Raw genomic sequence first — 27,389 nt, 5'->3', positions numbered from 1 at the left:
TAGTAGTCAAATAATTTGAATTTTTCCTCTTCTGAGTTGTTGTTTACAATGTTCGCAGATACCTAAAGTTGGGTCATCCTTTGCAATCTCAAAAAAGGCCCAAGCTAGTCAACCCTGCCAGTGAACTGCAGACCCTTGACCCCTGCTGGTCCCAGCCAGAGTTGTGGGTGAGAAAGCAGTGCTTCTCATGATTTTATCACTATGTGTTTGTGCAGGAATCCTCAATGTAACATCCCCGTCTTCCTCCTCCTCCTCATCTGCTGAGCTATTCAGCTGCATGCCTCTGGGTTCCCAGCAAGTGAGATCTAGAACTTCATAGTTATGCCCTATGTTGTACTACTCCTCCTCTTCCTGACCTGACATCACAGGACAGTACATGTGCCCCTCAGGCTGATGTACCGTCCTTTTTATAACAGATGTTTCACAACCCTACACCCACATCTGTCAGACACCTGACACAAAAGATAAATTATTTATTTCCTGCCTGAGTTGGCAATATTGTGAAGGCACTAAAAAGTACCAATAACTCGAAATGTGGTCCACTGCGTAATTTGGTGCAGACACTGAAAAGTGCAAAGATATTTTTAGTGAGTACACTAGCAAATTTATAGCAGGCAGTATTAACTAACAATACCTAGAAATGTGATTGACTGTATAATTTTGATCAGGCAATGAAAACTGCCAAAACCTTTTTAGCTAGTTCAGTAGCAAATTTATGGCAAGAAGTACTAGCAATACCTAGAAATGTGATTGACTGCGTGAGTTTGAGCAGGGAATAAAAACTGCCAAGACCTTTTTAGCTAGTTACAGAAGGCAGTACTAACTAACAATACCTAGAAATGTGATTGACTGCGTAATCTTGAGCAGGCAATAAAAACTGCCATGACCTTTTTAGCTATTTATTATAGGTCACTGACCGAGACCTAGCATTCTTGTATAGGAGTCCACCAATCAATACAGTTACAACAGCGAAAAAAAGTGGTACAAACCCAATAATTAAAATTATATTTTTATTTAAATTAATGTAATACACATTATAATAAAAATAGAAAACAAGGAGTCCATAAGGTAGGCTAACCACTGACTTGCAATACAATCATTTAATTTTTGTGTACAGTCATAATAGATCTGTATAAATTATATATGGAGATGAAAGTAGTATGTGTACTGAGTGATAAAAGGGCTGTTGTAAACAAGGTTATAAATTAGTTATCCTATTGTGGACAAAATACCCAATTTATGTCATAGCCAGAGTATTAGAGTATGTATTCCAACATTATTGATCTCACTGAATGTGCCTATACATTATGCTATAACATAATTACTGTAATAAACTATAAATTATGTAGCCAAAATATAAAATTGCCCAATCACAGTTACCAGCATTACATACTCTCCATACATGCTAAGTGAAGGGATAGGGAATTTGCAGTATAGCAATGTAAGTATACACAGTGTAACTAGTATAAGGTGCTCAAGCAAAATTCTCCTAAAATCCTCCAACTATTAGTAGACAATACTGACCCGTAACAACAGTGGTAGAAAAAGGAGATTTCCAGCAACCGATCTTCTAAATTTCCAATTTTTTATTTATAAATTTAAAAAATTAATAGGATTGGTAGTACAAAATAATTATTAGACAGGCAAGGTGTCACAAAACAGATGCATTTCGGAAGATTCTAGTCCTTAATCATTGTTTATGACAAGAAACTTGTGCTGCATGGTGTTTTATGTCGTATCCTCAAGATCATGTGGGATGAAACCACCAATACCGATTCTGATAGCAATATAAGTATACACAGTGTAACTAGTATAAGGTGCCCAAGCAAAATTCTCCTAAAATCCTCCAATTATTAGTAGACAATACTGACCCGTAACAATAGTGGTGTACAGCCTCACTGACCAGTCTCAACACGCGTTTCACCTCTTCATCAGGGTACGTACTAACTAACAATACCTAGAAATGTGATTGACTGCGTAATTTTGAGAAGGCAATAAAAACTGCCCCAACTGTTTTAGCTAGTTCACTAGCAAATTTACAGAAGGCAGTACTAACTACCAATACTTCCAAATGTGATTGACTGCATAATTTTGACCAGGCAATGAAAACTGCCAAGACTTTTTTAGCTAGTTAACTACCAAATTTACAGAAGGCAGTGCTAATTAACAATATCTAGAAATGTGATTGCCTGTGCAATTTTGAGCAGGCAATGAAAACCGACAAGAACTTTTTACCTAGTTCACTATCAAATTTACAGCAGGCACTATTAGCTAACAATAGCTAGAATTGTGGGTCAATACATAATTTGTAGCAGGCACTCAAAAGTGTGAAGACCTATTTAGCTAGTTCACTAACAAATTTACAGCAGGAAGTACTTAGTAACAATACCTGGAAAAGTGATTGACTGTATAATTATGAGCAGGCAATGAATAAAAACTGCCAAGACCTTTTTAGCTAGTTCACTAGCAAATTTACAGCAGGCACCACTAATTAACAATATCTAGAAATGTGATTGACTGCGTTATTTTGAGTAGGCAATGAGAACTGCCAAGATCTTTTTTTACCTAGTTCACTAACAAATTTACCGCAGGCAGTACTAGCTCCCAATATCTAGAAATGTGTTTCACTGCCTAAATTGGAGCAGGCAGTAAAAAGTAGCAATAAGCAATACCTAGATATGTGTTTCACTGGCTAATTTGGAGCAGGCAGTATTAAGTAGCAATGGCTATTTAGATCATTCACTGTCAACTCTTTAGCAAGTACTGACAAGTAGCAATCACTATTTCAATCATTAAGTGCTGCTTTGTGGCACACAACTTTCCCTACACTGCACATCCCTATTCTATACTATTGCTCTCCTATCTATCTCAACTACCTATCAATAAACCCCTAGCTAAGCTAACTGTCTAGGAGCCACTGTGGTAGCACCTTTCCTAATGCTTAACATTCACAAAATGGTGCCGCATGTCCGTATTTTAAATCGCGCCACGTGCCTCTGGCTTCTCCTGAGTCCCCATCTCTTCCACTCATTAAACATATCCCCCCATTCATTATACAGCATTATAATGCTATGTAAAAGCATAGCATGTTAGTTGAAAAGCATTTTTTAAAACGCGATCAGGGATCGAACAAAACCAAACATTGCCGACTTTTGGAGAAAGTGCTCGGTGTACCGAGCCTGAACCACCCAGGCTAAGGCTTGTACAGAATTTGAAATTGGCAAACCTTTATTGAACAGGTTCACTCATCTCTAGAATAGGGTCGCCCACTTGGGGGGTTGGTTAAGGGGGGGTCAGGAGTGTCAGGAGCAGTTCAGTGTAGTGTTGGAGGAGAGAGAGAGGAGGTCAGGAGCTGGGCTCCTTGGAACTACTAGGTAGCAGAAGTTGATCTGGGCCTGGTAGGAGCTGGACCCCGGTCGCAGGGGATCATGACGAGGGGCATGGACTGTCGAGGAGGACAGCCTTGTGCCATCACCGGGCAGGGGCCAGGGCACGATTGGGTTTGTGGACCCTGGGTCAAGGAGTAGCTTTAGGCAACCTGACAATTTACCCGACGAGGACGGAGCCTTCAAGATCCGTTCTCCACCTGCTCCAAAATCGGGGTACTAGCGCAACGAGGGGGATAGGACTTTCCACACATATGGTCCAGAAAATCATAAGCATGAACCCTGAGAGCAAGCTCCCTTAGTTAGCCATACTGGGGAGCGGGACCTGATTAGTTTCAGACTAAAGGGACCAACTAGAAGATAAGGTGCCACGGGAAAAGGTCACAGACTAACAGGCAACACCAACAGAAACGGGACCCAGGCATGCTCCCCTCAGCGGCAGCAGTGTCCAGAACTTTGGTTTACTACAGTTGTCGATGTCAGCGTTATTGGACTGAGTGAGTACGCAAGTGACCCTTACCGTCCCCATGGCACATCCCCGACATTATCACCGAGACCCAGGGCATCCCCCTACCCGTGGAGGGGTTAAAAACCTGGCTGCCCACACCATCTCCACCGGGTACTCCCAATCGCAGCGGTGGTATTCCATCTTACCACGCACCACGGGTAGCGTCACAAACTTTCCACACCATCCCCTGTACATGTGACGCCCTGGACTAGCCAAGTAGTCACAGGTAGACCCCCGCATTACACCTGTCCCCCAATTAGGTAACATCAACCAACAATAAAAACCTAGTCACCTCCCTCAGGGCTTGATGGGCACACCAGGGGGTGGAGCCAGGTGGTAGGCCATGCCCACCGAGGAGTTCAGAGGGCCTGAGGCAGGAAACACATGCAGTTCAGAGATCAGTAGTCAGTGAGTGAGGAGTGAAAGAGTCTGACAGGTGCCGAGGTTGGAGCCCGGGCACCTTTGGCTAGGAGGCATACGGTGGCCTTAGCCTGCAGGAGCCAAGAAGACGGCTCGTGGAACCGTGGTGGACCGGGACAGGGTAATGGCCCACCGGTACCGACCCGGGGAACCGACTCGGAAACCGGAGCACACAGGGGGGTACTCAGACCCTGAAACGAGGTCCAGAACTGACTGGACTGAGTTAATTGACTGATTGCGGTTTGGACTATAGGTCCTTTCCCACCCAAGTCCCGACTGAAGACAACAGCCCACCAAGGGGGATAGAAAGCCACCGTACAGGCAGAGAGATCCAACGGGCCAGCGTCTGCGGGCAAAAGGGCTCTCCCGACACTCACATAGCCGGGGAGCGGACTCCCGTCACTGAAGCGCATGCAGCCCAAATACATTACATGGTGCAGGAGAAAGGAAAAGACCACCAAACCGGGTGGGGGACCAGACGCACGAAGATGGCCGCGCCAATGCAAGACCTCCTCGTGGGACAGACCAAGAATGGTAGATCTCCTGGACCCCCGTTTGTCTGGGGTGAGAAGCACGAGGAGTCCTTCCAGCAGCTGAAGTCGGCCCTGACAGGGGAAGAAATCTTGGCTTATCCTGATTCTGGCCTCCCGTTCATCCTTTACACTGATGCCAGCAATGTGGGCCTGGGTGCGGTCCTGTCCAAGGTACAAGATGGAAAGGAGAAGGTGATCGCCTACGCCAGCAGGAAGCTCCGGCCAACAGAGAGGAATCCTGAGAATTACAGCTCCTTCAAGCTCGAGTTCTTGGCCCTCGTGTGGGCGATAACAGAAAGGTTTAAACATTACCTCGCGGCGGCGAAGTTCACGGCCTACATGGACAACAACCCGTTAACACATCTGGATACGGCCAAGCTGGGCGCCCTGGAGCAGCGGTGGATGACTGGACTGTCCAATTACGACTTCACCATCAAGTACAGGGCTGGCCGCAAGAACACCAATGCGGATGCGCTGTCTCGGATGCCACACTTGCCCGATGAAGGGATGGAGGAAGACCGCCTGGAGGAGATTGAGCTACCCACATTCCATCGGCCATGGGGTGAGAAGCCCTGCGTTACCCAACAGCAGGCGAACCTTGACCCGCTGCCCAGCCAGGGGTGTCAAGAAGCCCAGGATCAGGAACCTGCAGTTCAGCTGGTCAAAACAATGATTGCCCAGGGTTCTTCCAGGATGAACCCCACAGCCCCCTCCGAAGCTCAGCGGTTGTGGTAAGAGAAAGACCATCTGTACCTGCATCAGGGGAAGCTGTATAGGGGGTTGATCAACCCGAAGACCCATGAGAAAGTTCACCAACTGGTAGTGCCCCAGGCATGCGTACCTAAGGTCCTGCAGGCCTACCATGATGGCGCAGGACTCTTTGGCTGGAAGAAGCTGGAGATGCTGTTGAGGGACCGGTTTTACTGGAGTGGGATGCGAGAGTCTGTGGAGGCCTGGTGCCGAGAGTGTGTTCCCTGTACGCTGAGAAGACAGGACAAAGCCAGCCAGAAGGCCCCGCTACAGCCAATTGTCACCCACCAGCCGCTAGAGTTGGTCGCCTTGGACCACGTCAAGCTCACACCCAGCCGAAGCGGGTACACTTATGCCCTGACCATTGTCGACCACTACTCAAGATTTATGGTGGTTGTTCCCGTTAAAGACTTGACAGGTCGCACCGCAGCCAGAGCTTTCCAGGCCTAGTTTTGCCGGCTGCACAGCTACCCCGAGAAGGTGCTCACAGATCAGGGCCCGGCCTTTGAAGCAGAGGTGTTCCAGGAGTTCTGCCACTTGTAAGGATGCAAGAAGATCCGGACCACGCCCTACCATGCCCAAACTAATGGGATGTGCGAGAAAATGAACCATCTGGTCCTTAACCTCCTCAAGACATTACCCCTGGAAGAACGGAATCTATGGCCGGAGAAGCTGCCTGATTTGGTGGACATGCACAATAACATCCCCTGCAGCTCCACTAAATGCACCCCCGCGTACCTGATGAGAGCCCGGCCAGGGCGGCTGCCAGTAGATCTAGAAATGGACATAGAAGTGCCCAAAACGCTTCCTCCCACTGGCAACTGGGATGCCAAGCGACAGGCATAGTACCGACGGATCCAAGAGTATGTGGAAAGGAATCTGCGTTAAAATCAAGAAAAGCAAGAGCAGCACTTCAACAAGCGGGCTCAAGCTGCCCCTTTTGGACTCGGGGATGTGGTGCTGAAGCGCAAAAGGAGAACACATAAGCTCGATGATCAGTGGGAAAGGACCCCCTACGTCATACAGCCAACTGGATGGGAGAACGAGAAGACCTACTTGATTAGTCGGGACCAGGGGAAAACTACGGCCACTGTTTCCAGGGATCACCTGAAGAGATGCCCGGGTCCCCTGAGACTGGTAGATGATGTCCCTGTGCCCACACCAAGCGTGGAGGAGAAAAAAGGGGTGATCCATACAGTGATGGGTGACTTTCCAGCTAACTGGCCTACACAGAACGGCGCGGTGATTGTTCCTGTGATAATGTTCCCACAACCAGTGGAAGAAATGGAGCCGGAGATGCCCGCCAGTGAGCCACCCGAGTAAGCGCCCAGGAATGCACCTACACCACGCCACCGCAGGTCTCTACCCGCCATACCTGACACTCGGGAAGAGGGACCGGATGTTCCCTCTCCCCCCTTGCCTCCACCAGAAAGCGTTGGGCCTAGGAGGTCCATGCGCCTTAATCTAGGTTAGCCCCCGCTTAGATACAGGGAAACTGCCAACTAGGGGTGCAACATGTTGATTGTGTAAATAGATGTATGAATGAATGCCAATCACCCGAGACTCTCACCTGATTCTAAGACAGTTGAGCAAGGTAGCGGTTCCCGGCTACCATACTTCCCGTCCCCGTTGGGACTTTGTTTGATTCCCACTGTTTACCCCATTTTAAAATGAACTTGGCTGAGAACTCGCAAGCCACCCAAAAACTTTTGGGCTTTTAAATAATCCCCGGACCACCCTTTCAGGTCCTACAGTCTCCGGAGAGGCTGGTTGGAGGGAGGGCCTGCGGCAGAGTAGGCCGAGGTCCCGTCACCATTGGAACCGGTGACAACCCTCCGGGTCAGGGGTCCCCTGGACGTGGGGCCTCTGAGAGACTGCTGGGCAAAGAACATTTTACCCGGCCCGTATGGGCAATACCCGGACCTGAATCCGATTCCTGGACTGGGGAAAAGAGGCAGCATCAAGGTTTAGGTTTGCTTGGGTGGGCAAATGAAAGGACCCGGTCCCGTCCCCTTCCTGGTTAATAAAAATGTTTTTATATGTTTGCAACGTTTAAGTAACATGCCTCCCGCAAGGGAAGAAATACCATATGCTTAATTGTAAATACTGTTATTATAATTGTACATCTGTTCTCCTTTTTATCTTTTACGGTTACAAAAGAAAATAAACGGTGGTGGTCGGACAACCCGCGGACGGTCTGTAGTTAACCAAGGGGGAATGTGACGCCCTGGACAAGCCAGGTAGTCACAGGTAGACCCCCGCATTACACCTGTTTCCCAATAAGGTAACATCAGCCAACCATAAAAACCTAGTCACCTCCCTCGGGGCTTGATGGGCACACCAGGGGGCGGAGCCAGGCAGTTGGCCATGCCCACCGAGGAGTTCAGAGGGCCTGAGGCAGGAAACACATGCAGTTCAGAGATCAGTAGTCAGTGAGTGAGGAGTGAAGGAGTCTCACAGGTGCCGGGGTTGGAGCCCGGGCACCTTTGGCTAGGAGGCATACAGTGGCCTTAGCCTGCAGGAGACGGGAAGACGGCTCAGTGAAACCGTGGTGGACCGGGACAGGGTAGTGGCCCGCCGATACCGACCCGGGGAACCGACTCGGAAACTGGAGCACACAGGGGGGTACTCAGACCCTGAAATGAGGTCCAGAACCGACTGGACTGAGTTAATTGACTGATTGCGGTCTGGACTATAGGTCCTTTCCCACCCAAGTCCCGACTGAAGACAACAGCCCCCCGAGGGGGATAGAAAGCTACCACACAGGCAGAGAGATCCCACGGGCCAACGTCTGCGGGCAAAAGGGCTCTCCCGACATTCACATAGCCGGGGACGGACTCCCGTCACTGAAGCGCAGGCAGCCCAAATACACTACATGGTGCAGGAGAAAAGCAAAGACCACCGAACTGGGTGGGGGACCAGACGCAGCCGGCTGCGGGCACCGACCACCATCAACTTTGTTTACCAGAGACTTGTGTGTGTCAATAACAGTGAATACAACAGTGCCACCTGGCCACGCACCGCCCTGCACCGCCCAGCTATTACCAACGGGTCCCAGGGCCATCATCCCTGCCCATGGAGGGGTTAACATCTTGCTGCATAACCATCTCTCCTGGGTGCCCCATAACTGCAGCGGTGGTGTCCACACCTTCACCACATCCCGTGGGTGGCGTCACGAACTCAAGCGTGGCTCCGGCCGTGCACCTACCTAACCTCCACCAAAAGCGCCAGCATCCCCTTTCAGAGCGAAGTGACCCTGGGTCCGGAGGCGCTCGAGCCACCCACCATCGAGTCCGGATCCGAGCGGCTCGGCTGCAGCCGAGAACGGGGCAGTACATACATACCCCCCTTTGTTTGAGGAGCCGCACGACCCCCGGGTCCGGAGCCATCTCGAGCCACCGTGGATCTAGATCCGAGGAGCCCGGCTGCTGACGCGGGGGCGACACATATACAACAAATCTGATCTTGACAAGACAGACTTCCCTGAATTTTCTGTATTAACCCTTGTAGCATGCTGGCTTCATCTTACAAAGTAAAAACCTGCTGACAGATTCCTTTAAGAAAGTAAATGAGTGATGGGTGAAATTTTATTTGGCTTGTGCACAGCACAAGGCCTCTGCAGCCATGTAAGAAAGTTGGGGGGCAGTAGCGAAAAGTGCCAGAGTGTAAGTTAACGAGGTTTTCCAGGGTTAACTTTTTATGTCTATAGACTTCACAAGTGTAAAAATAACAAACTGAACTTTTCTAACCCACTGCTGTTCCAGCAATCAGGGCACAGAAACAGTTCAAATCTAAATCAGAATAAGCACATCCTCATTTCCCTAACAGATTCTTAGAAAATTGATATAAACAGTAACAAGTGCTGTGAAGAGTCACACAGTAATGTATGCAGTTATTGAGAACACATATAAACATGAAAACAAACAGTCTTTTATTGCTGCTCACTCATTCGTGAGTAGATTACAATTTGATCTGAAGACTATGCTCTCTATTTTATGCTATCCATTTATCTTAGAACAAAGGGAGGAATAAAAGCTTGTAGATGTTTACAGCTTCATTAAGATGCAGTACATTAATTACAGTATTCTGCATGTGCCAGTGGTGATTCAGACCAACACCGGACATAAGATTGGATTGTCACCAGATGAACTTTTCTGAACATTCATCTAGAGGCTGTGAGAAAAATGTTTGGCAGCGTTGAACTTTGGTTGGATTTGATGGAAATTCTATTACTTTTTATTTACAGTGATTAAATGACAAACAAAAATTATATACTATTTGTAATGGCATTTATTACATAAGGTATATGCAAAGTTAAAACTAATAAATTATATTAATATACTGTATGAAACAGTACAACTCTTGTGGGATATAATACATTATATTTTACACTATATTCATGGGTAAAACTAATATAACAAAGCATGAAGCAAAATAATACATTAAAATTCTATACAAAATATATAAATAATGTATTATGATTATATACTTCATGGAGAGCTGCATCTGCCAGGAAGCGATCAACGTTATCTCCCAGGGGGTGGCATTTTGCCGTCCCTAGTGCAAGAATTGGAGAGACTAGAGATGCAAATGCAATTGATCACAGAAGCATCACGGGAACGGCAAAGGCAAATAACATGTGGTCATCTGTGACGCCCTGGCGCCGTCAGGTGGTCACAGAAGAATAATTCACCCGACATAACACGATCCCACACTAGGTACCATCTGCCAACAAAATCCTAGCCACCCCCCTCAGGGTAGGAAGGACACACCAGTGGGCAGAACCAGGCAGATTGGGAGCGCCCACCTAGGGGTCTTGAGGATCTGGGGCCAGGAACACAGCAGTTTTTTAAGTTGGGAGTGGAAGTGAGAAGTCTAAGGTTGTAGTTCAAAGTTGGAGGTCAAGGTTGAACCTAGTGAAGGGTAGCCAGGGTAGTGGCCCTGGTCTACTGGCTAGGTGGCAAGCAGTGGACCGTGTCCAAAGGCGATGGGAGTCCGGTCACGGGAAATCCAAAGTGGACCGGGACAGAGTTGGAGCCCGCCAGTACCGACAGCGAAGATCTGGTCCGGAAACCGTGCACAGGCGGGGTACCTGGACCCTAGTTAGAAGACTGTTGCAAGCCCCTTCTCTAATTCACCAGGCAGGGAGCAAGGTTCCAGACATTGCTCTAGAAGTGTTAGCCCAGATAGAGCGAAACGGCAGCCCACCGCGGGGGATAGGGTATCCGCAAACACCCACTGAGATCTCAAGAGTCAGTTTTTGCGGGCACGTCTCCCAACCAGAACATACAGAGAGCGGACTTCCCCGTTCCATACGGAGTTGTCCAGAAGTGAGGAAAATTACAGAGCGCCAGAGGAAGGGACATCAGTACACCAGCCGGGTGTGGGACCCGAGTACACCCGGACGCGGCAGACGGCCACTGACACCTTGGTTTACCAACAGACCCGTGTGCAATTCTTCAACAGTGAGTAAACCAACATTCCCTGGTCCCGACACACCACCTCCGGCCTACATCACTCTCCGTGTCCTGGACATTGAGCCCCAGGGCATCCACCCCTATCCACGGAGGGATTAAACAACCAGCTGCCACTCCATCGCCCCCGGGTGCTTCCCAACAGCAGTAGTGGTACTCCATAATACCACACACCGTGGGTGGCGTCACGAAGTATCTACAGCAATCCATGTACATATACGTCCCCTTTTATTTGAGTGTCCGCGCGACCCCCGGGTCCGGAAACCCCTCGAGCCACTGTGGATTCGGATCCGAGCAGCCCGACTGCTGGCGTGGGGGGCGTCACACATCTATTCCCTGTCCCAATATACCAGCGTGTAGCGGTGTAATGAGGTTGCCTCATCACAGGGATGATGTCACAGATCGGTGTGCCCCATAGGCAGCATGTAGAGAGTGGTCTGTGTTTGGGGGACAGTATGGCGAGGGCAGGTTGTGGGGACAGTTATTATGGAGAGTAAAAAGAAAAACAGCTCACCTGCAAGACATGCACAGGTCAGAAAAAAGGATTGTTGTTCAGCTTACCCCATTATGGAGAGTGGAAAGTGTGTGTGGTAAGTTTGGGAAGAGGCAACATATGCGGACAGTATGGAGAAGGGCAGCAGGTGGGACAGTGTAGAGAGGGGCAGTATTTTTAGAACAGTATGGAGAGAGGGTAGAGGGCAGTGAACAGTATTGAAAGCAGGCAGTATGGGGGGGACAGTGTGGAACAGGGCAGATGATGGGGAAAAGTATAGAGAGGGGAAGCTAGTTGGGGACAGTATGGAGAGGGGTAGCATGTTAGAGGCAGTGTGTGGAGGGCTAATTAGAGAGGGGGCAGTGTTAGGAATAGTAATGAAAATGTGAAGTGTGTGGGTGACAGTATGAAGAGGGGCAATATGGGATGATACTGAAGATGGGCAAATGGGAAATATGTACAACATGGGGTAAACAATGGAGAGGGAGAGGGCACAGTATGAAGTGGGCACATTAGGAAATCCATAATTCATAAGGGGAGAGTGTGGCAGTTAAGGTCCATAAGAGCAGTCAATGTGGAAGTAATATTGTGTAGGAGAGGACAATATGGAGACAATACACCATGCAACATTGTAAGGGTCATGGTTTGTGCAGGGAGCACACTGAGGGGCAACTATTTATTCAGGAGCAAAAGGTAGGGCAGATATTTTTATTCAGCACTGTTATAACAACATTACTTTTTTAAGGGCACCGATCAGAATGTGCTGCAGAAGAGCAGTGATGATGGGAGTCTCCAGAATCCAGCAGTGGATGTAAAAGGTCAACATGGCTTCTGGTACAGATGAAGACAAAAGGGATGAACAGAATTCTAAGAGAAAAAGACACCTATAAGATACCTTAATGTAAATGTTTACTTGTGATACTGCCTGCATCTAATCAGAGTTGTGGTTGCCATGTGGGCTGATGATGGCTGTCAACAACTCAAAGTATCATGTTACTTGTTAAAGACAATGAGAATTCTAGGTTTATGTGATACAAATGTATGTAGCCAATGCTGATTTGATATTGCAAGTGATCGTCTTATTAAAGGGAACATTTCAGGTACAATATGCACCCAGTACCACGAGCAGTTCTGAGTGCATTTCTAATCCCTGCCTAACAGTCCCTGTATCGACTAGCTGACATAAAGAGATCTTTAGAAAAAGTATTTCTAAAGATCCTTTATGATATGCTAATGAGCGCAGGGACTAGTCGCAAGGGCAATAGTTCCTGCGCTCATTCTACCCTCTTACCATATTAGTACACTCCCAAGGGCATACTAACATGCTATTTAATACCCATATCTCAAGATGTCTGGCAGAATTCTATGACATCCTCACTTTTTAAGACCAGTTTTGGCAAAGGCTAGGTAGTTTAATATTAAGCAGCATTGTTTCCTTCACCACAAGTTCGTCATAAATTTGCTGCTACTACAGTCGTTAAACAGGTATCTGTAATCTTTTCAGCTTGTCCTGACTTCCATGCTTCAACCAAAGATATTTCTAATCCTGCTCCAGGATTTTCCTCTGTATTTTGTGTTTATTTCTTTTTACTTAAACGATTAGTAATGGGGGGTCTCATAGACTCATCCCATTACTATCCTCTGGCTGAATGACAGTTGTAATTTTTTGACAAATCACAACTGTCATTAACCTTATATTACCTCGATGTAATGATAGTCCTGGGAGTGGACCCACTGGACCATGCACCGGACTCCCCTGTGGCCTCACCTCAAGCAATCCCCTATACAGGGACTGTCGGGCGTAACCCCAGAGGGCCTAGATGCACGGAAGCAGGGATCATCAGGATTCACAGGATAAAGTCTTATAGATACAGGATCTGATCTGAACCAGGTACAGGTTAACGGGATCAGAGGTTGGAAAGTGGTGGTCGGGACTGGTGCAGGTCACAGGGATTAGGCTGAAGTCCAGAAGCAGAGACTGGTGCAGGTTAACGGGGTCAGGCTGAAGTCCAGAAGCGGAGACTGGTGCAGGTTAACGGGATCAGGCTGAAGTCCAGAACCAAAGGCTGGTGCAGGATACAGGGATCAGGCTGGAGTGTGTGCTCAGCACGGCACTCAGGATCTGCAAGCAGAGACAGAGTTACACCAAGCACAGGCATAGGGGGACCTGAACAACTGGTACAAGAGACAAGCTACAGGGACGCGTTGAACAAGCACTGGCCATGGGGAATAGGAAGTCTTAAGTACCCAAGGTTAATTAGTAGTAATATCCCAGACAGCTGTGCTGGCCCTTTAAATCTAGGTGGGTGCATGCGCGCACCCTTTAGTGTGCATGTGTGAGGCCCGCAACGTGGAAGTCAGAGCTGAAACCACAGGAGGAGAGGCAGGATGCTGGCGCGCAGGTGGCTGCAGTGAGTGTGCGGTGCGGAGCTGGGACCGACAGGGAAAAGGTATGGACGAGGTAGCAGAAGAGCGGGCTAGGCGGGGATCGGGGAACCCAGGGGTTGGAGCGACGGGTGGTGGGCGTAGCGGTCGGACCAGGAGCGTTACACTTGATTGTTACCCCTCTAGGGCAAACGGGATGAGCCAGGTAAGCACCAGGATTGGGGCATCTAGTAGATGTGCGGCAGGCTGCTATTTTTAGGCTGGGGAAGATCCAATAACCATGGGCCTGCCCAGCCTGAGAATACCAGCACCCAGCTGTCTTCTCTACCTTGGCTGGGTATCAAAAATGTTGGGGATCGCCTTCTATTTTTTTAATGATTCATTTAAATAATTAAAAAAAGGCAAAATGGGGGTCCCTTGTATTTTGATACACAGCCAAGACAACGTACATAGCTGGGAGCTGCAGTCTCCAGCTGTCTGCTTTATCTACACTGGGTATCAAAATATGGGGGCCCTACACTATTTTTTGCAGTTATTTATTTATTTTTACACTACACTTAAGATCAAAAATTGATAGTTCTAATTCACCCTTCAACTTTTATTTTCCAAGACTACTCAACAACATGCAATTTAGTTTATTTCACCTTTTCCCCCTCCTTTTTTGCCCGACTTTTTACCATTTATTCCACGTCTAAATCATTATTTCATTGGTGTTGACCCAAATCACAGATGGCAGCTTACACTTTGTCTCTTGTTTAAACTTTTAATGACAAATACATCACGTTTATGGAAAGACTTAGTATTTACAGCATTTTACTAATATTTTTGAAGATTTCTGCAATCTTCCCTGGCATGCAGGATGCCAGCTTCTTGGCGAAATCCTGACTGATGGAAACCCCTCCTTGCCTAATCAATGCTTGGAGTTTATCACAATGTATGAGTTTTTGTTTGTCCATCCACCTTTTGAAAATTAACCACAGGTTCTCGATAAGTTTCAGCTTAAGGGGGATTCCTGGCCATGGGTCAAAAATGTAAATATTTTGTTCACCAAGCTACTTAGTCACCTTTGCGTTGTGCCATGGTGCTCCATCACGTGAGAAAAGCATTGACCATTACCAAATTGCTCTTGCTCTTCTCACTGGGAAAAGCTGCTCTTGGTGGATATTTAGATACCATGCTTCATTCAAGTCAGTGTTCTTAGGCAAAATTATGGGTGATCCTACTCCCTTGGATGAAAAGCAACCCCACACATGAATGGTATGTTTTACTGTTGGCATGACACTGGATTCAAGATAGTGCTCACCTTCACTTCTCCAAACAATAATTCTTCTAGAAACAGTCTAAAGGGGGCTTCATCAGAGAAAATAACTTTACCCCAACTCTGCGGTCAAATCCCTGTACTTCCTGCAAAATGTCAGTCTGGTGAGAGCACAGGGATTGCACTGCAGAACACTTAAAGAATGAATCATTCAAGAGCTACTTCTAACAATCCAGGACTCCAGGAGCAATTTGGTGATGAATAATACCTATCCCAGCATGATGGAGCACCATAGCTGTAGTCATAAAAGATAGCCAAGTGGCTCGGCGAACAAAACAGTGAAATTTGGGGTCCATTGTCAGGAAACTCCACAGATCTCAATTCTACTGTGAATCTGTGGTTAAACCTCAAAAATCGGATGGACAAATAAAAACAGAAATTGTGATAAAATGTAAGCACTGATTAGACAAGAATGAATTAGCATCAGGTAGGAATTTGCCCGGAGCAAAGTGAAGTTCAGAATTCTTTAAAATAAGATTCAACATTGGAAATATTGATTCTTTACATAAACTTGATGAATTTGTGAATAAAAGTTTAATAACTTGTGAAATATTTATAATTGTACTTCAGAAATTAAAGAATCTGACTAAAAGACCTATAAACTTTGAAGCAGCAAACTTTGTGAAAACAAAAATGTGTCAGTCTCAAAACATTTGGCCATAACTGTATATATCACGAAAAGCTCCCAAGTCCCAACGTGTCTAATAGGCTAAGTACATAGTGTGACTGAAGTGATACAGCAAGAAAAGAAAACATTGGTCAAGATGAGCACTGCTGTGTTTATTATCATGGAACATGATAAAATAGAAACACGTTCCTTTTAAAACCCAATGAAATTGTTCACTTTAATTTTAAAGGGGATGCTCAAGTTTAGGTTTTAATACACCAGTCTTACTCTCCTTAAAAATAATAAAATAAAGCATCATTACTTAACCCCTGCCCTTCTGTGCTGCTTTTTTTTGCTGCTCCCCTATACTGACACATCTGCATTGATGACATCATGACTATAACACGTGACCACTGCAGGCTTTTCTGAGTTGGGCTGCAATGCCTAGATTTGTAGCGCCCCTGAGGCTTCAGTCACCATAAGGTACTGCACCTCACTTAAGGTGCAGTATTCATCTCGGGTAAGGAGGGGGTTAACCGCCGGTGTTTCCACATTTCACCTTACATACAGCTTAGGTACCTTTTCACTGGGGACTGGACGAGGGTAGGCTGGGGGGTGGCCATCATGATACATGGGACTTTCCCAGTCAATAGGACAACCACCTGGGGGGGCACCACTTGGGGTAGAAGAAGGAACAACCTGGACACAATCTTCAGTCAAGTCGGGATTTCAGTTCTGGCAGCATGACACCCCTTTCTTCCGTCTTGTTCATCACGGAGTCTGAGGCTTGGAGCGGGAAGCTCAGCCCGGGTTCCTCACTTCTGGAGGGGCATCCCTTGAGAAAGGACACTATCAAATACCAGTGGCTACCTTTAACTTATCCGGGATCGGCTGGAGCCCATCACGGCAGAAACCGGTACCCCTGGGCAACCAAAGGACAGTGAGTAAAGACCTGGAATTGCAACTACCCTGTCCATCCTTCATTGACGTCGCCCCGCAGCTTCGGCGCCAATGGCCACTACTACCACCATCATCCTCCCTGGGGCCTAGCTTCGCCTGTGGGAAGCTGAACTACCCTAGCTGCGACACTATGCACCCCAGAGGACTGCGACCACAGCAGCGGCTAATTCCTGGCCGCATACCGCAGGTGGCATCACGAGACAACTTCAACTTCCTCAACCTCCATCATCCCATCCTCCATCCTCCTCCCTTTTATTGTACAACTCGGGGCCACAAAAGCGGGCAAGGGCCACCCGTGACATCCCCTCACCCGACATCACTGGCTTGGCGACGAGAGAGTTTATCCCTGCCCCGTGGGTGCTACAGATTGATGATACATGGCTGAAGACCTGGAATTGGCTGCAGCCATCACATGTTGTAGACATATCACTTTAACCATATTAATAAAGATTGAAGGGGAGTATCAAAGAAGCAAAGCTAGGGCAGCAATGAATAAGTAATGATTGCTTGGATATTTGGGATATTAACCCCTTCACGATCTTGGATGTATTGGTACATCCAAGGTCGTGTCCCTCCCTTTATGGTGGGCTCACTCGGTGAGCCCGCCTGTTTCCCTGCACGTCAACTGATCTGATCAGCTGACTTGTGCCTCTAACAGGCGCAAGTGAATTAGAGATCCACCTACGCCTGTTAACTGGTTAAATCCCGCTGTCAGTATCTGACATTGAGATTTAAAATATGCCGGCGGAGAGTGCATCATGCGGCTCTGCAAGTGAGCCCCGCCTGTTTCCTTGCACATGTCGGCTGATCTGATCAGCTAACATGTGCCTCTAACAGGCGCAAGTGTAATAGAGATCCACCCGCGCCAGTTAACTGGTTAAATTCTGCTGTCAATACCTGACAGTGAGATTTAACGTATGCCGGCGCGGAGTGCATCATGCGGTTCTGTGACGTAATCACTAGGCGCCAATGTGATGTCAGGATAGCTGATGACCTGTCTGTCATGATGTAGTTCCTGTGAATGTCAGCTGAGTGCTCACATTCATAGGAGGTCAGCATTTCTGCTGTACAGAGCAAGGCTGATGCATTGCTCTATACAACAGTAGCAATCAGAAGATTGCAGCTTCAAATCCCCTAAGGGGACTAGTAAAAACAATAAAAAGTGTAAAAAAAAGTTTAAAAAAAATTGAAAAAAAAAGTTCAAATCACCCCCCTTTTTCCACTTTGAAAATAAAACAATTAAAAAAGATAAAAAAACATTTAGTATTGCTGTGTTCAGAAATGCCCAATCTATCAAACCATAAAATAAATTCATCTGATCGGTAAAGAGCATAATGAGAAAAAAAATCAAGACGCCAGAATTACGCTTTTTTGTTGCCGCAATATTAGTCTAAAATGCAATTAGAGGAGATCAAAACATCACATCTACACCAAAAAGGTATAATTAAAAATTTCAGCTCAGGATACAAAAAATGTAGAAGGTTTTAGGTCTCGGAAATTGATACCAAAAATGCAATTCTTTTTTTTGCCAAATTTCTGAAGTATGTTTCACCACTTTAAATGCCAATGAATTCCTGCTGCCTTAAACCTGTCCCTTCTTGACGGTCTCTCCCTATCTATATATATAATTGCCTTATTCTGTCTGTCTGTCTGTCTGTCTGTCTGTCTATCTGTCTGTCTGTCTGTCATGCTCCAAAATTGTGTCCTTACGGTGACACAAAGCTGATTGGCCGCTGGGCTCGCCATGGCCCCGCCCCCCCACACGGATTGGCCGCTCGCCCAGGCTGCGCCCCCACACGGATTGGCCAGCCGCTCGCCCAGGCTCCGCCCCCCCCACAGATTGGCCTCTCGCCCCGGCACCCTGCAGGCATTGGCAATTCGGCCACGCCACGCCCCGCCCCCCTCACGCAATGCACGTTAGCTCTGGCCCCACCCCCTCCCTCCTCCCGCGCATTTCTCGAACTGACACGGCTGTCACGGAGGTGAGTACGGTACTCCCTATCCCCCCCAACCCCCCCCCCCCCCCCCGCCCCCGCTCGCACAGGATTGGTGTGGATACGTTGCTAACCATGCTCGCATGGTTACAAGCGCTGTCACGGAGGTGAGTACTGTACTCCCTCCCCCCCCCCCTCCCCCCCCCCGGCCCCCGCTCGCACGGCAGTGGTGGGAGTGGTGTGGATACGTTGGTATCAAGCCCATCAAGGTCCTGCTGCGCCAGAAGATCCACACGCACACACACAAACATACACACACATCAGATCACACTCACACTCACTCTTACACACACCTCACACACACCTCACACACACCTCACATCGCATCCACATACTCACAACATCCTGGGATATCGCTTGCTTCTCGGCGGCGAAAATGTGCTGTTGTGATCTTCCAGGACCTGACGGAGGATCACATGGCCAGAAGCATGTGATATCCCCGGATGTTGTGAGTATGAGCGCGTAAGTGCGATATCGTCAGTGTCTGTGTGTGTGAGTGGATGCGATCGGGTGTGTGTGTGTGAGTGGATGCGATCGGGTGTGTGTGTGTGAGTGGATGCGATCGGGTGTGTGTGTGTGAGTGGATGCGATCGGGTGTGTGTGTGAGTGGATGCGATCGGGTGTGTGTGAGTGGATGCGATCGGGTGTGTGTGAGTTGATGCGATCGGGTGTGTGTGTGAGTGGATGCGATCGGGTGTGTGTGTGAGTGGATGCGATCGGGTGTGTGTGTGAGTGGATGCGATCGGGTGTGTGTGTGAGTGGATGCGATCGGGTGTGTGTGTGAGTGGATGCGATCGGGTGTGTGTGAGTGGATGCGATCGGGTGTGTGTGAGTGGATGCGATCGGGTGTGTGTGAGTTGATGCGATCGGGTGTGTGTGTGAGTGGATGCGATCGGGTGTGTGTGTGAGTGGATGCGATCGGGTGTGTGTGTGAGTGGATGCGATCGGGTGTGTGTGTGAGTGGATGCGATCGGGTGTGTGTGTGAGTGGATGCGATCGGGTGTGTGTGTGAGTGGATGCGATCGGGTGTGTGAGTGTCGGCAGAGGACCAGGCCGTGCTGGAGGAGGCTGGGAGCAGAGAGGCTGATCATGGGGAAGAGGGGAATGCTGATGCTGAAGGAGGCTGGGATGGGAAGGCTGGGAGGAAGGAGGCTGGGACGAGAGAGGCTGATCCTCAGGAAGGCTGAGGAGGGGAGGCTGATGCTGAGGGAGGCTGGAAGGAGAGAGGCTGAGCAAACGTGCTCCATCCGCCATACTGCGCACTCCCCATCGTGCTGCATCCCCCATGCTGCGCACTCCCAAACGTGGTCCATCCGCCATGCTGCGCACTCCCAAACGTGGTCCATCCGCCATGCTGCGCACTCCCAAACGTGCTCCATCCGCCATGCTGCGCACTCCCAAACGTGCTCCATCCGCCATACTGCGCACTGGAGCACGTTTGGGAGTGCGCAGCATGGCGGATGGAGCACGTTTGAGAATGCGCAGCATGGCGGATGGAGCACGTTTGGGAGTGCGCAGCATGGCGGATGGAGCACGTTTGGGAGTGCGCAGCATGCCGGATGGTGCACGATCGGGAGTGCGCAGTATGGCGGATGGAGCACGTTTGGGAGTGCGCAGCATGGCGGATGGAGCACGTTTAGAAGTGCGCAGCATGGCGGATGGACCACGTTTGGGAGTGCGCAGCATGGCGGATGGAGCACGTTTAGGAGTGCGCAGCATGGCGGATGGAGCACGTTTGCAAGTGCGCAGCATGGCGGGTGGAGCACGATGGGAGGTGCACACCTCCCCCCAACACACACACACACGCGCACTGCACAACACACACACACTAGGAATCACAAACAACGCCCTACACAGACACCCACACAGACAACGCTGCACACACAAATATACGCACATACTGCACAACACACACATTGCTCAAAACATACCTCCCCCCAAAACACACCACACCCACACAAACCGCACAACACACACACACACAACGCTACAGACACACAGCGCTCCACAAACAACGCAACACACGCAACACACATACAACACCGCTCTCACCCCCCGCGACACTCAGAACATGTACAGCGCCCTACACAAACACTTGGTAACTACACACAACAACATCTATATATATATATAACAAAAATCATACATGAACTACACAATACGTAAATTCTAGAATACCCGATGCGTAGAATCGGGCCACCTTCTAGTCTATATATATAATTGCCTTATTCTGTCTGTCTGTCTGTCTGTCTGTCTATCTGTCATGCTCCAAAATTGTGTCCTTACGGTGACACAAAGCTGATTGGCCGCTGGGCTCGCCATGGCCCCGCCCCCCCACACGGATTGGCCTCTCGCCCCGGCTCTCTGCAGGCCCCGCCCCCCTCACGCAATCCACGCTCGCTCTTGCCCAACTGACACGTAGCTCCGACTCCCAGGTGAGTACACACACACACATCAGATCACACTCACTCTCACACACACCTCACACATCACATCCACACACTCACAACATCCTGGGATATCGCTTGCTTCTACACCGGCTCCGTCACGATCCCAGCAGCGCCAGACATAACCTTGCGATGCTGGGATCTTCATGGAGCCCGTGAACGCTGTTAACCATTATACACATCGGGTAACTAAGGTCCCTTGGTTACCCGATGTGTATCATAGTTAACAGTGTACACCGGCTCACACTCACTCTCACACATACATCACATCGCATCCACACACTCACAGCATCCGGAGATATCGCTTGCTTCTCGGCCTCGATACTGTGCTGTTGTGACCTTCCAGGACCTGTCGGAGGATCACATGGCCAGAGGCATGTGGTATCTCCGGATGTTGTGAGTATGAGCACGTATGTGCAATATCGTCAATGTGTGTGTGCGTGAGTGTATGTGATCGGGTGTGTGTGGGTGTGTGTGAGTGTATGCGATCGGGTGTGTGAGTGTCGGCAGAGGAGCATGGCGTGCTGGAGGAGGCTGGGAGGAGAGAGGCTGATCCTGGGGAAGGCTGGGATGGAGAGGCTGATGCTGGGGACAGAGAGGCTGATGCTGGGATGAGAGAGGCTGATGCTGGGGACAGAGAGGCTGATGCTGGGGACAGAGAGGCTGATGCTGGGGACAGAGAGGCTGATGCTGGGGACAGAGAGGCTGATGCTGGGATGAGAGAGGCTGATGCTGGGGACAGAGAGGCTGATGCTGGGGACAGAGAGGCTGATGCTGGGGACAGAGAGGCTGATGCTGGGGACAGAGAGGCTGATGCTGGGATGAGAGAGGCTGATGCTGGGGACAGAGAGGCTGATGCTGGGGACAGAGAGGCTGATGCTGGGGACAGAGAGGCTGATGATGGGATGAGAGAGGCTGATGCTGGGGACAGAGAGGCTGATGCTGGGGACAGAGAGGCTGATGCTGCGGGGAGAGAGGCTGATGCTGGGAGGAGAGAGGCTGATGCTGCGGGCAGAGAGACTGATGCTGCGGGTAGAGAGGCTGATGCTGGCGCAGCATGGCGGATGGAGCACGTTTGGGAGTGCGCAGCATGGCGGATGGAGCACGTTTGGGAGTGCGCAGCATGGCGGATGGAGCACGTTTGGGAGTGCGCAGCATGGCGGATGGAGCACGTTTGGGAGTGCGCAGCATGGCGGATGGAGCACGTTTGGGAGTGCACAGCATGGCGGATGGAGCACGTTTGGGAGTGCGCAGCATGGCGGATGGAGCACGTTTGGGAGTGCGCAGCATGGGGGATGCAGCACGATGGGGAGTGCGGAGTATGGCGGATGGAGCATGTTTGGGAGTGCGCAGCATGGCGGATGGACCACGTTTGGGAGTGCGCAGCATGGCGGATGGAGCACGTTTGGGAGTGCGCAGCATGGGAGATGGAGCACGATGGGGGGTGCGCAGCATAGGGGATGGAGCACGATGGGGAGTGCGCTGCATGGGGGATGGAGCACGATGGGGAGTGCGGAGTATGGCGGATGGAGCACGTTTGGGAGTGCGCAGCATGGCGGATGGAGCACGTTTGGGAGTGCGCAGCATGGCGGATGGAGCACGTTGGGGAGTGCGCAGCATGGGAGATAGAGCACGATGGGGAGTGCGCAGCATGGCGGATGGAGCACGCTTGGGAGTGCGCAGCATGGGGGATGGAGCACGATGGGGAGTGCGCAGCATGGCGGATGGAGCACGTTTGGGAGTGCGCAGCATGGCGGATGGAGCACGTTTGGGAGTGCGCAGCATGGGGGATGCAGCACGTTAGGGAGTGCGGAGTATGGCGGATGCAGCACGTTTGGGAGTGCGCAGCATGGCGGATGGAGCACGTTGGGGAGTGCGCAGCATGGGAGATGGAGCACGATGGGGAGTGCGCAGCATGGCGGATGGAGCACGTTTGGGAGTGCGCTGCATGGGGGATGGAGCACGATGGGGAGTGCACAGCATGGCGGATGGAGCACGTTTGGGAGTGCGCAGCATGGCGGATGGAGCATGTTTGGGAGTGCGGAGCATGGCGGATGGAGCACGTTTGGGAGTGCGCAGCATGGGGGATGCAGCACGTTGGGGAATGCGGAGTATGGCGGATGGAGCACGTTTGGGAGTGCGCAGCATGGCGGATGGACCCCGTTTGGGAGTGCGCAGCATGGCGGATGGAGCACGTTTGGGAGTGCGCAGCATGGGAGATGGAGCACGATGGGGGGTGCGCAGCATAGGGGATAGAGCACGATGGGGAGTGCGCTGCATGGGGGATGGAGCACGATGGGGAGTGCGGAGTATGGCGGATGGAGCACATTTGGGAGTGCGTAGCATGGTGGATGGAGCACGTTTGGGAGTGCGCAGCATGGCGGATGGAGCACGTTTGGGAGTGCGCAGCATGGGAGATGGAGCACGATGGGGAGTGCGCAGCGTGGCGGATGGAGCACGTTTGGGAGTGCACAGCATGGCGGATGGAGCACGTTTGGGAGTGCGCAGGATGGGAGATGTAGCACGATGGGGGGTGCGCAGCATAGGGGATGGAGCACGATGGGGAGTGCACACCTCCCCCCAACACACACGCACGCGCGCGCGCACTGCACAACACACCACACACACACACACACTGGGAACCACAAACAACTGCCCTACACAGACACCCACACACAGACAACGCTGCACACACAAATATACGCACATACCGCACAACACACACATTGCACAAAACATACCTCCCCCCAAAACACACCACACACACACAAACCGCGCAACACACACACACAACGCTACAGACACACAGCGCTCAACAAACAATGCAACACACAAACAACACCGCTCTCACCCCCCGCCACACCCAGACAACACCCAGAACATGTACAGTGCCCTACACAAACACTTGGTAACTACACACAACAACATCTATATATATATATATATATATATATATATGTATATAACAAAAATCATACATGAACTACACAATACGTAAATTCTAGAATACCCGATGCGTAGAATCGGGCCACCTTCTAGTGTGTGTATAACTAGGGATCTTAGTCTGGCTGAGAAGGCTGACATTTTAAGTTGTACTTTGAAGGGTTTCAGTAGTTTTAAGCGCAAGAATAGTAATGGGCGGACCCGTACTGTAAAAGTCCGAATCCGCACGATTTCAAAAGGTACCCAAGTGCTGGACCAGGTGTTTGATTTGGATCCAGTACTGGGAAAATTAAAAAAAAAATAAGGAAACATAAAGAAAATAAGAATGAAGGAAGCGCTTCATACTTACTGACGCTCCGTCAAGGCTGTCACTGCTCCAGCGGCTTCTCCTTCACTTCCTGGCCCACTCATTATTGTTCATCCATATGCACTACTTTCCCCGCCCACCGTTCGTCCTGGCTTCTGTCATTGGTTGTAGTCAGACGCGCCCCCAGCCTGTCTGACAGCATATGACTGCAACCAATCACAGGCGCTGTCTGCGGATCAGTATCATATAAAAATAAATAAATGAAATATTTGGTGTAGGGTTCCCCATATTATGATACCCAGCACAGATAAAACATACGGCTACAGCTTCCAGCCATGAGCCTATCTTGGCTATATATCAAAATAAGAGGAATCGCATGGGGCTTTTTTTTTTTTATTTTTAATCATTTAAATGAATAATTTTAAAAAACGGCATTTGGTCCCCCCCAATTTTGATACTCAGCCATGATAAAGCCCGACAGCAGGGGGCAGGTATCCTCAGACAGGGTGGGGAAACCCAGCCTAAAAATAGCAGCCTGCAGCCGCCCGGGATTGTCAAATCCACTAGATGCGACAAGCCCAGCGCTTTACCCGGCTCTTCCCAATTGCCCTGGTGCAGTGGCAATCGGGGTCATATATGAGGTTAATGGCAGCCCACAGCAGCACTAAGCAGGCATCTATGAAACCCCCCAAAGTAATCTGTAAGTAAAAAGAAACACAAGCACCAAAAAAATCCTTTATTTGAAATGAAAGACAAAAAAGCACCCTCTTTCACCACTTTAATAATACCAAAACACACCCCTGCAGGTCAGACATAATGTACACGAGGTCCCATGACTATTCCGGCTCTGCTACATGTGAACTCATAGCATGCAGCTAAAGAACGCTGTAAGCTTCTGGCAGAGAGTGATCCGTGCGATCAGCGGTGACGTCACTCAGGTGATTTGCGGTCACATCACATCCTCCACCTGTGACCGCAAATAGCCTAAGTGACGTCACCGCTGATTGCTGCACAGTCTCTGCCTCTACAGTTACAGTGCATAGTCATTGTTCTATGGCTGTGTGCTGTAATGCGGGCGTCACACGAGACGATCTATCGTGCGATGTGTCGTCAGGGTCACGGTTTTCGTGACGCACATCTGGCAACTTTTACGACGTCGTCTCATGTGACACCTACGTGCGACTCCAAATCGGTTATAAAACGTGGATCGTGTACTCATCGCTCATTTTTAAAAAATTGTTTAATCTTATTTGCGCAGGTTGTTCATCGTTCTCGGGGCAGCACACGTTTCTCCGTGTGACACCCCGGGAATGATGAACACAGCTTACCTGCGTCTCGTGGCACCCGCTGGCTATTAGGAAGGAAGGAGGTAGGCGAAATGTTTACGTCCCGCTCATCTCCGCCCCTCCGCTTCTATTGGCCGGCGGCTGTGTGACGTCGCTGTGACGCCGAATGTCCCTCCCCCTTCAGGAAGAGGATGTTCACCGCCCACAGAGAGGTCGCTCAGCAGGTAAGTACGTGTGACGGCGGTTTAACGACTTTGTGCGACACGGGCAGCAATTTCCCCATGACACACAAACGACGGGGCGGGTACGATCGCTCGTGCAATCACACGATAGATCGTACCATGTGAAGCCCGCATAATTTCAGCTGTAGCAGAGCTGAATTGTCGCAGGACCTCTTGTGGATTACGTCGGACCTGCAGGGGTGTTTGGGGGTTAATAAAGTGGTGAAATAGGGTGCTTTTTAGTCTTTTATTCCAAATAAAGGTTTTTTTTGTGTTTCTGTTTATTTACTTTCCCTTTCAGATTAGTGATGGGGGGGGTCTCATAGAAGCCTATCATTACTAATCTAGAGCTTAGTAGCAGCTGTGGGCTGACATTAACCTCTTTTATTATCCCAATTGCAACTCCACTAAGGTAATTTGGAAGAGCTGGGTAAAGCACCGGGATTGTCGCATCTAATGGATGCGACAATCCCGGGTGGCTGCAGGCTACTACTTTTAGGCTGGGTCTCCCCAGTCTGAGAATACCAGCCCCACCAGCTGTCAGGTTTTATCTTGGCTGTGTATCATAATGGGGGGACCGCACACCGTTGTTTTAATAATTTAGTAAAATATTTTGATATACAGCCAAGATAGGCAGCCTGTAGCCGTGGGCATTATCTGTGCTAGATATCATAATATGAGTGCACCCTACTCCAAATGTTTCATTTATTTTTATACCATATATGCACACAGCATCAACCATGCTGTCACTTAGGGTGGGGGTGCGTCTGACTGGAACCAATCACAGATGCTGGTGGGTGGAAAAAGCAGTGCATATTCAATGAGCCTAATGCGTGGCCTGAAAGCAAGGTACAGCCATGGCGGAGCATCGGTAAGTATAGCGTGGTTCCTTCCATCCCCTATCCCTTTTACCATCATTTTTAATCACTGGCTTTTGGTCCCCATGGACTTATATGGGGATCAGAATCCAGCCCGGAATCCGATTTTAGAAGCCAGATCACTGGGATCAGTCGGTCCTGGTCATCTTCGAGTCCGCTCACTACTACTCAAGAATATTCTTCACAAATACACCTAGAGCTAAAAATGGGACCCATATGAAAACTATACAAACCTTTTAAGTAGTAGACACCTAAAAAAATAATATAAGGTGTAGCCAGTCTTGGTGCCCAGTGCAGGATTCAAACAGAGCTTTGTGCCCACAGTTATGTGAACCATGCTTTCTCAAGATAGCCATTGGTATTCTGACCTTCTGGTATACCCTTGGATGCACTCTCTGGTTTCACCTCAGACTGCTTTACCCTTGGCTCGCCTGAATTCTCTCTCGTCCATTCCTGGAATCTGACTTGGACAGATAATA

Source organism: Anomaloglossus baeobatrachus, chromosome 2, assembly GCF_048569485.1.
Source record: "Anomaloglossus baeobatrachus isolate aAnoBae1 chromosome 2, aAnoBae1.hap1, whole genome shotgun sequence".
Lineage (NCBI taxonomy): Eukaryota > Metazoa > Chordata > Amphibia > Anura > Aromobatidae > Anomaloglossus > Anomaloglossus baeobatrachus.
The sequence above is the reverse complement of the archived record's forward strand: the minus strand, read 5'-3'. Positions refer to the sequence as shown.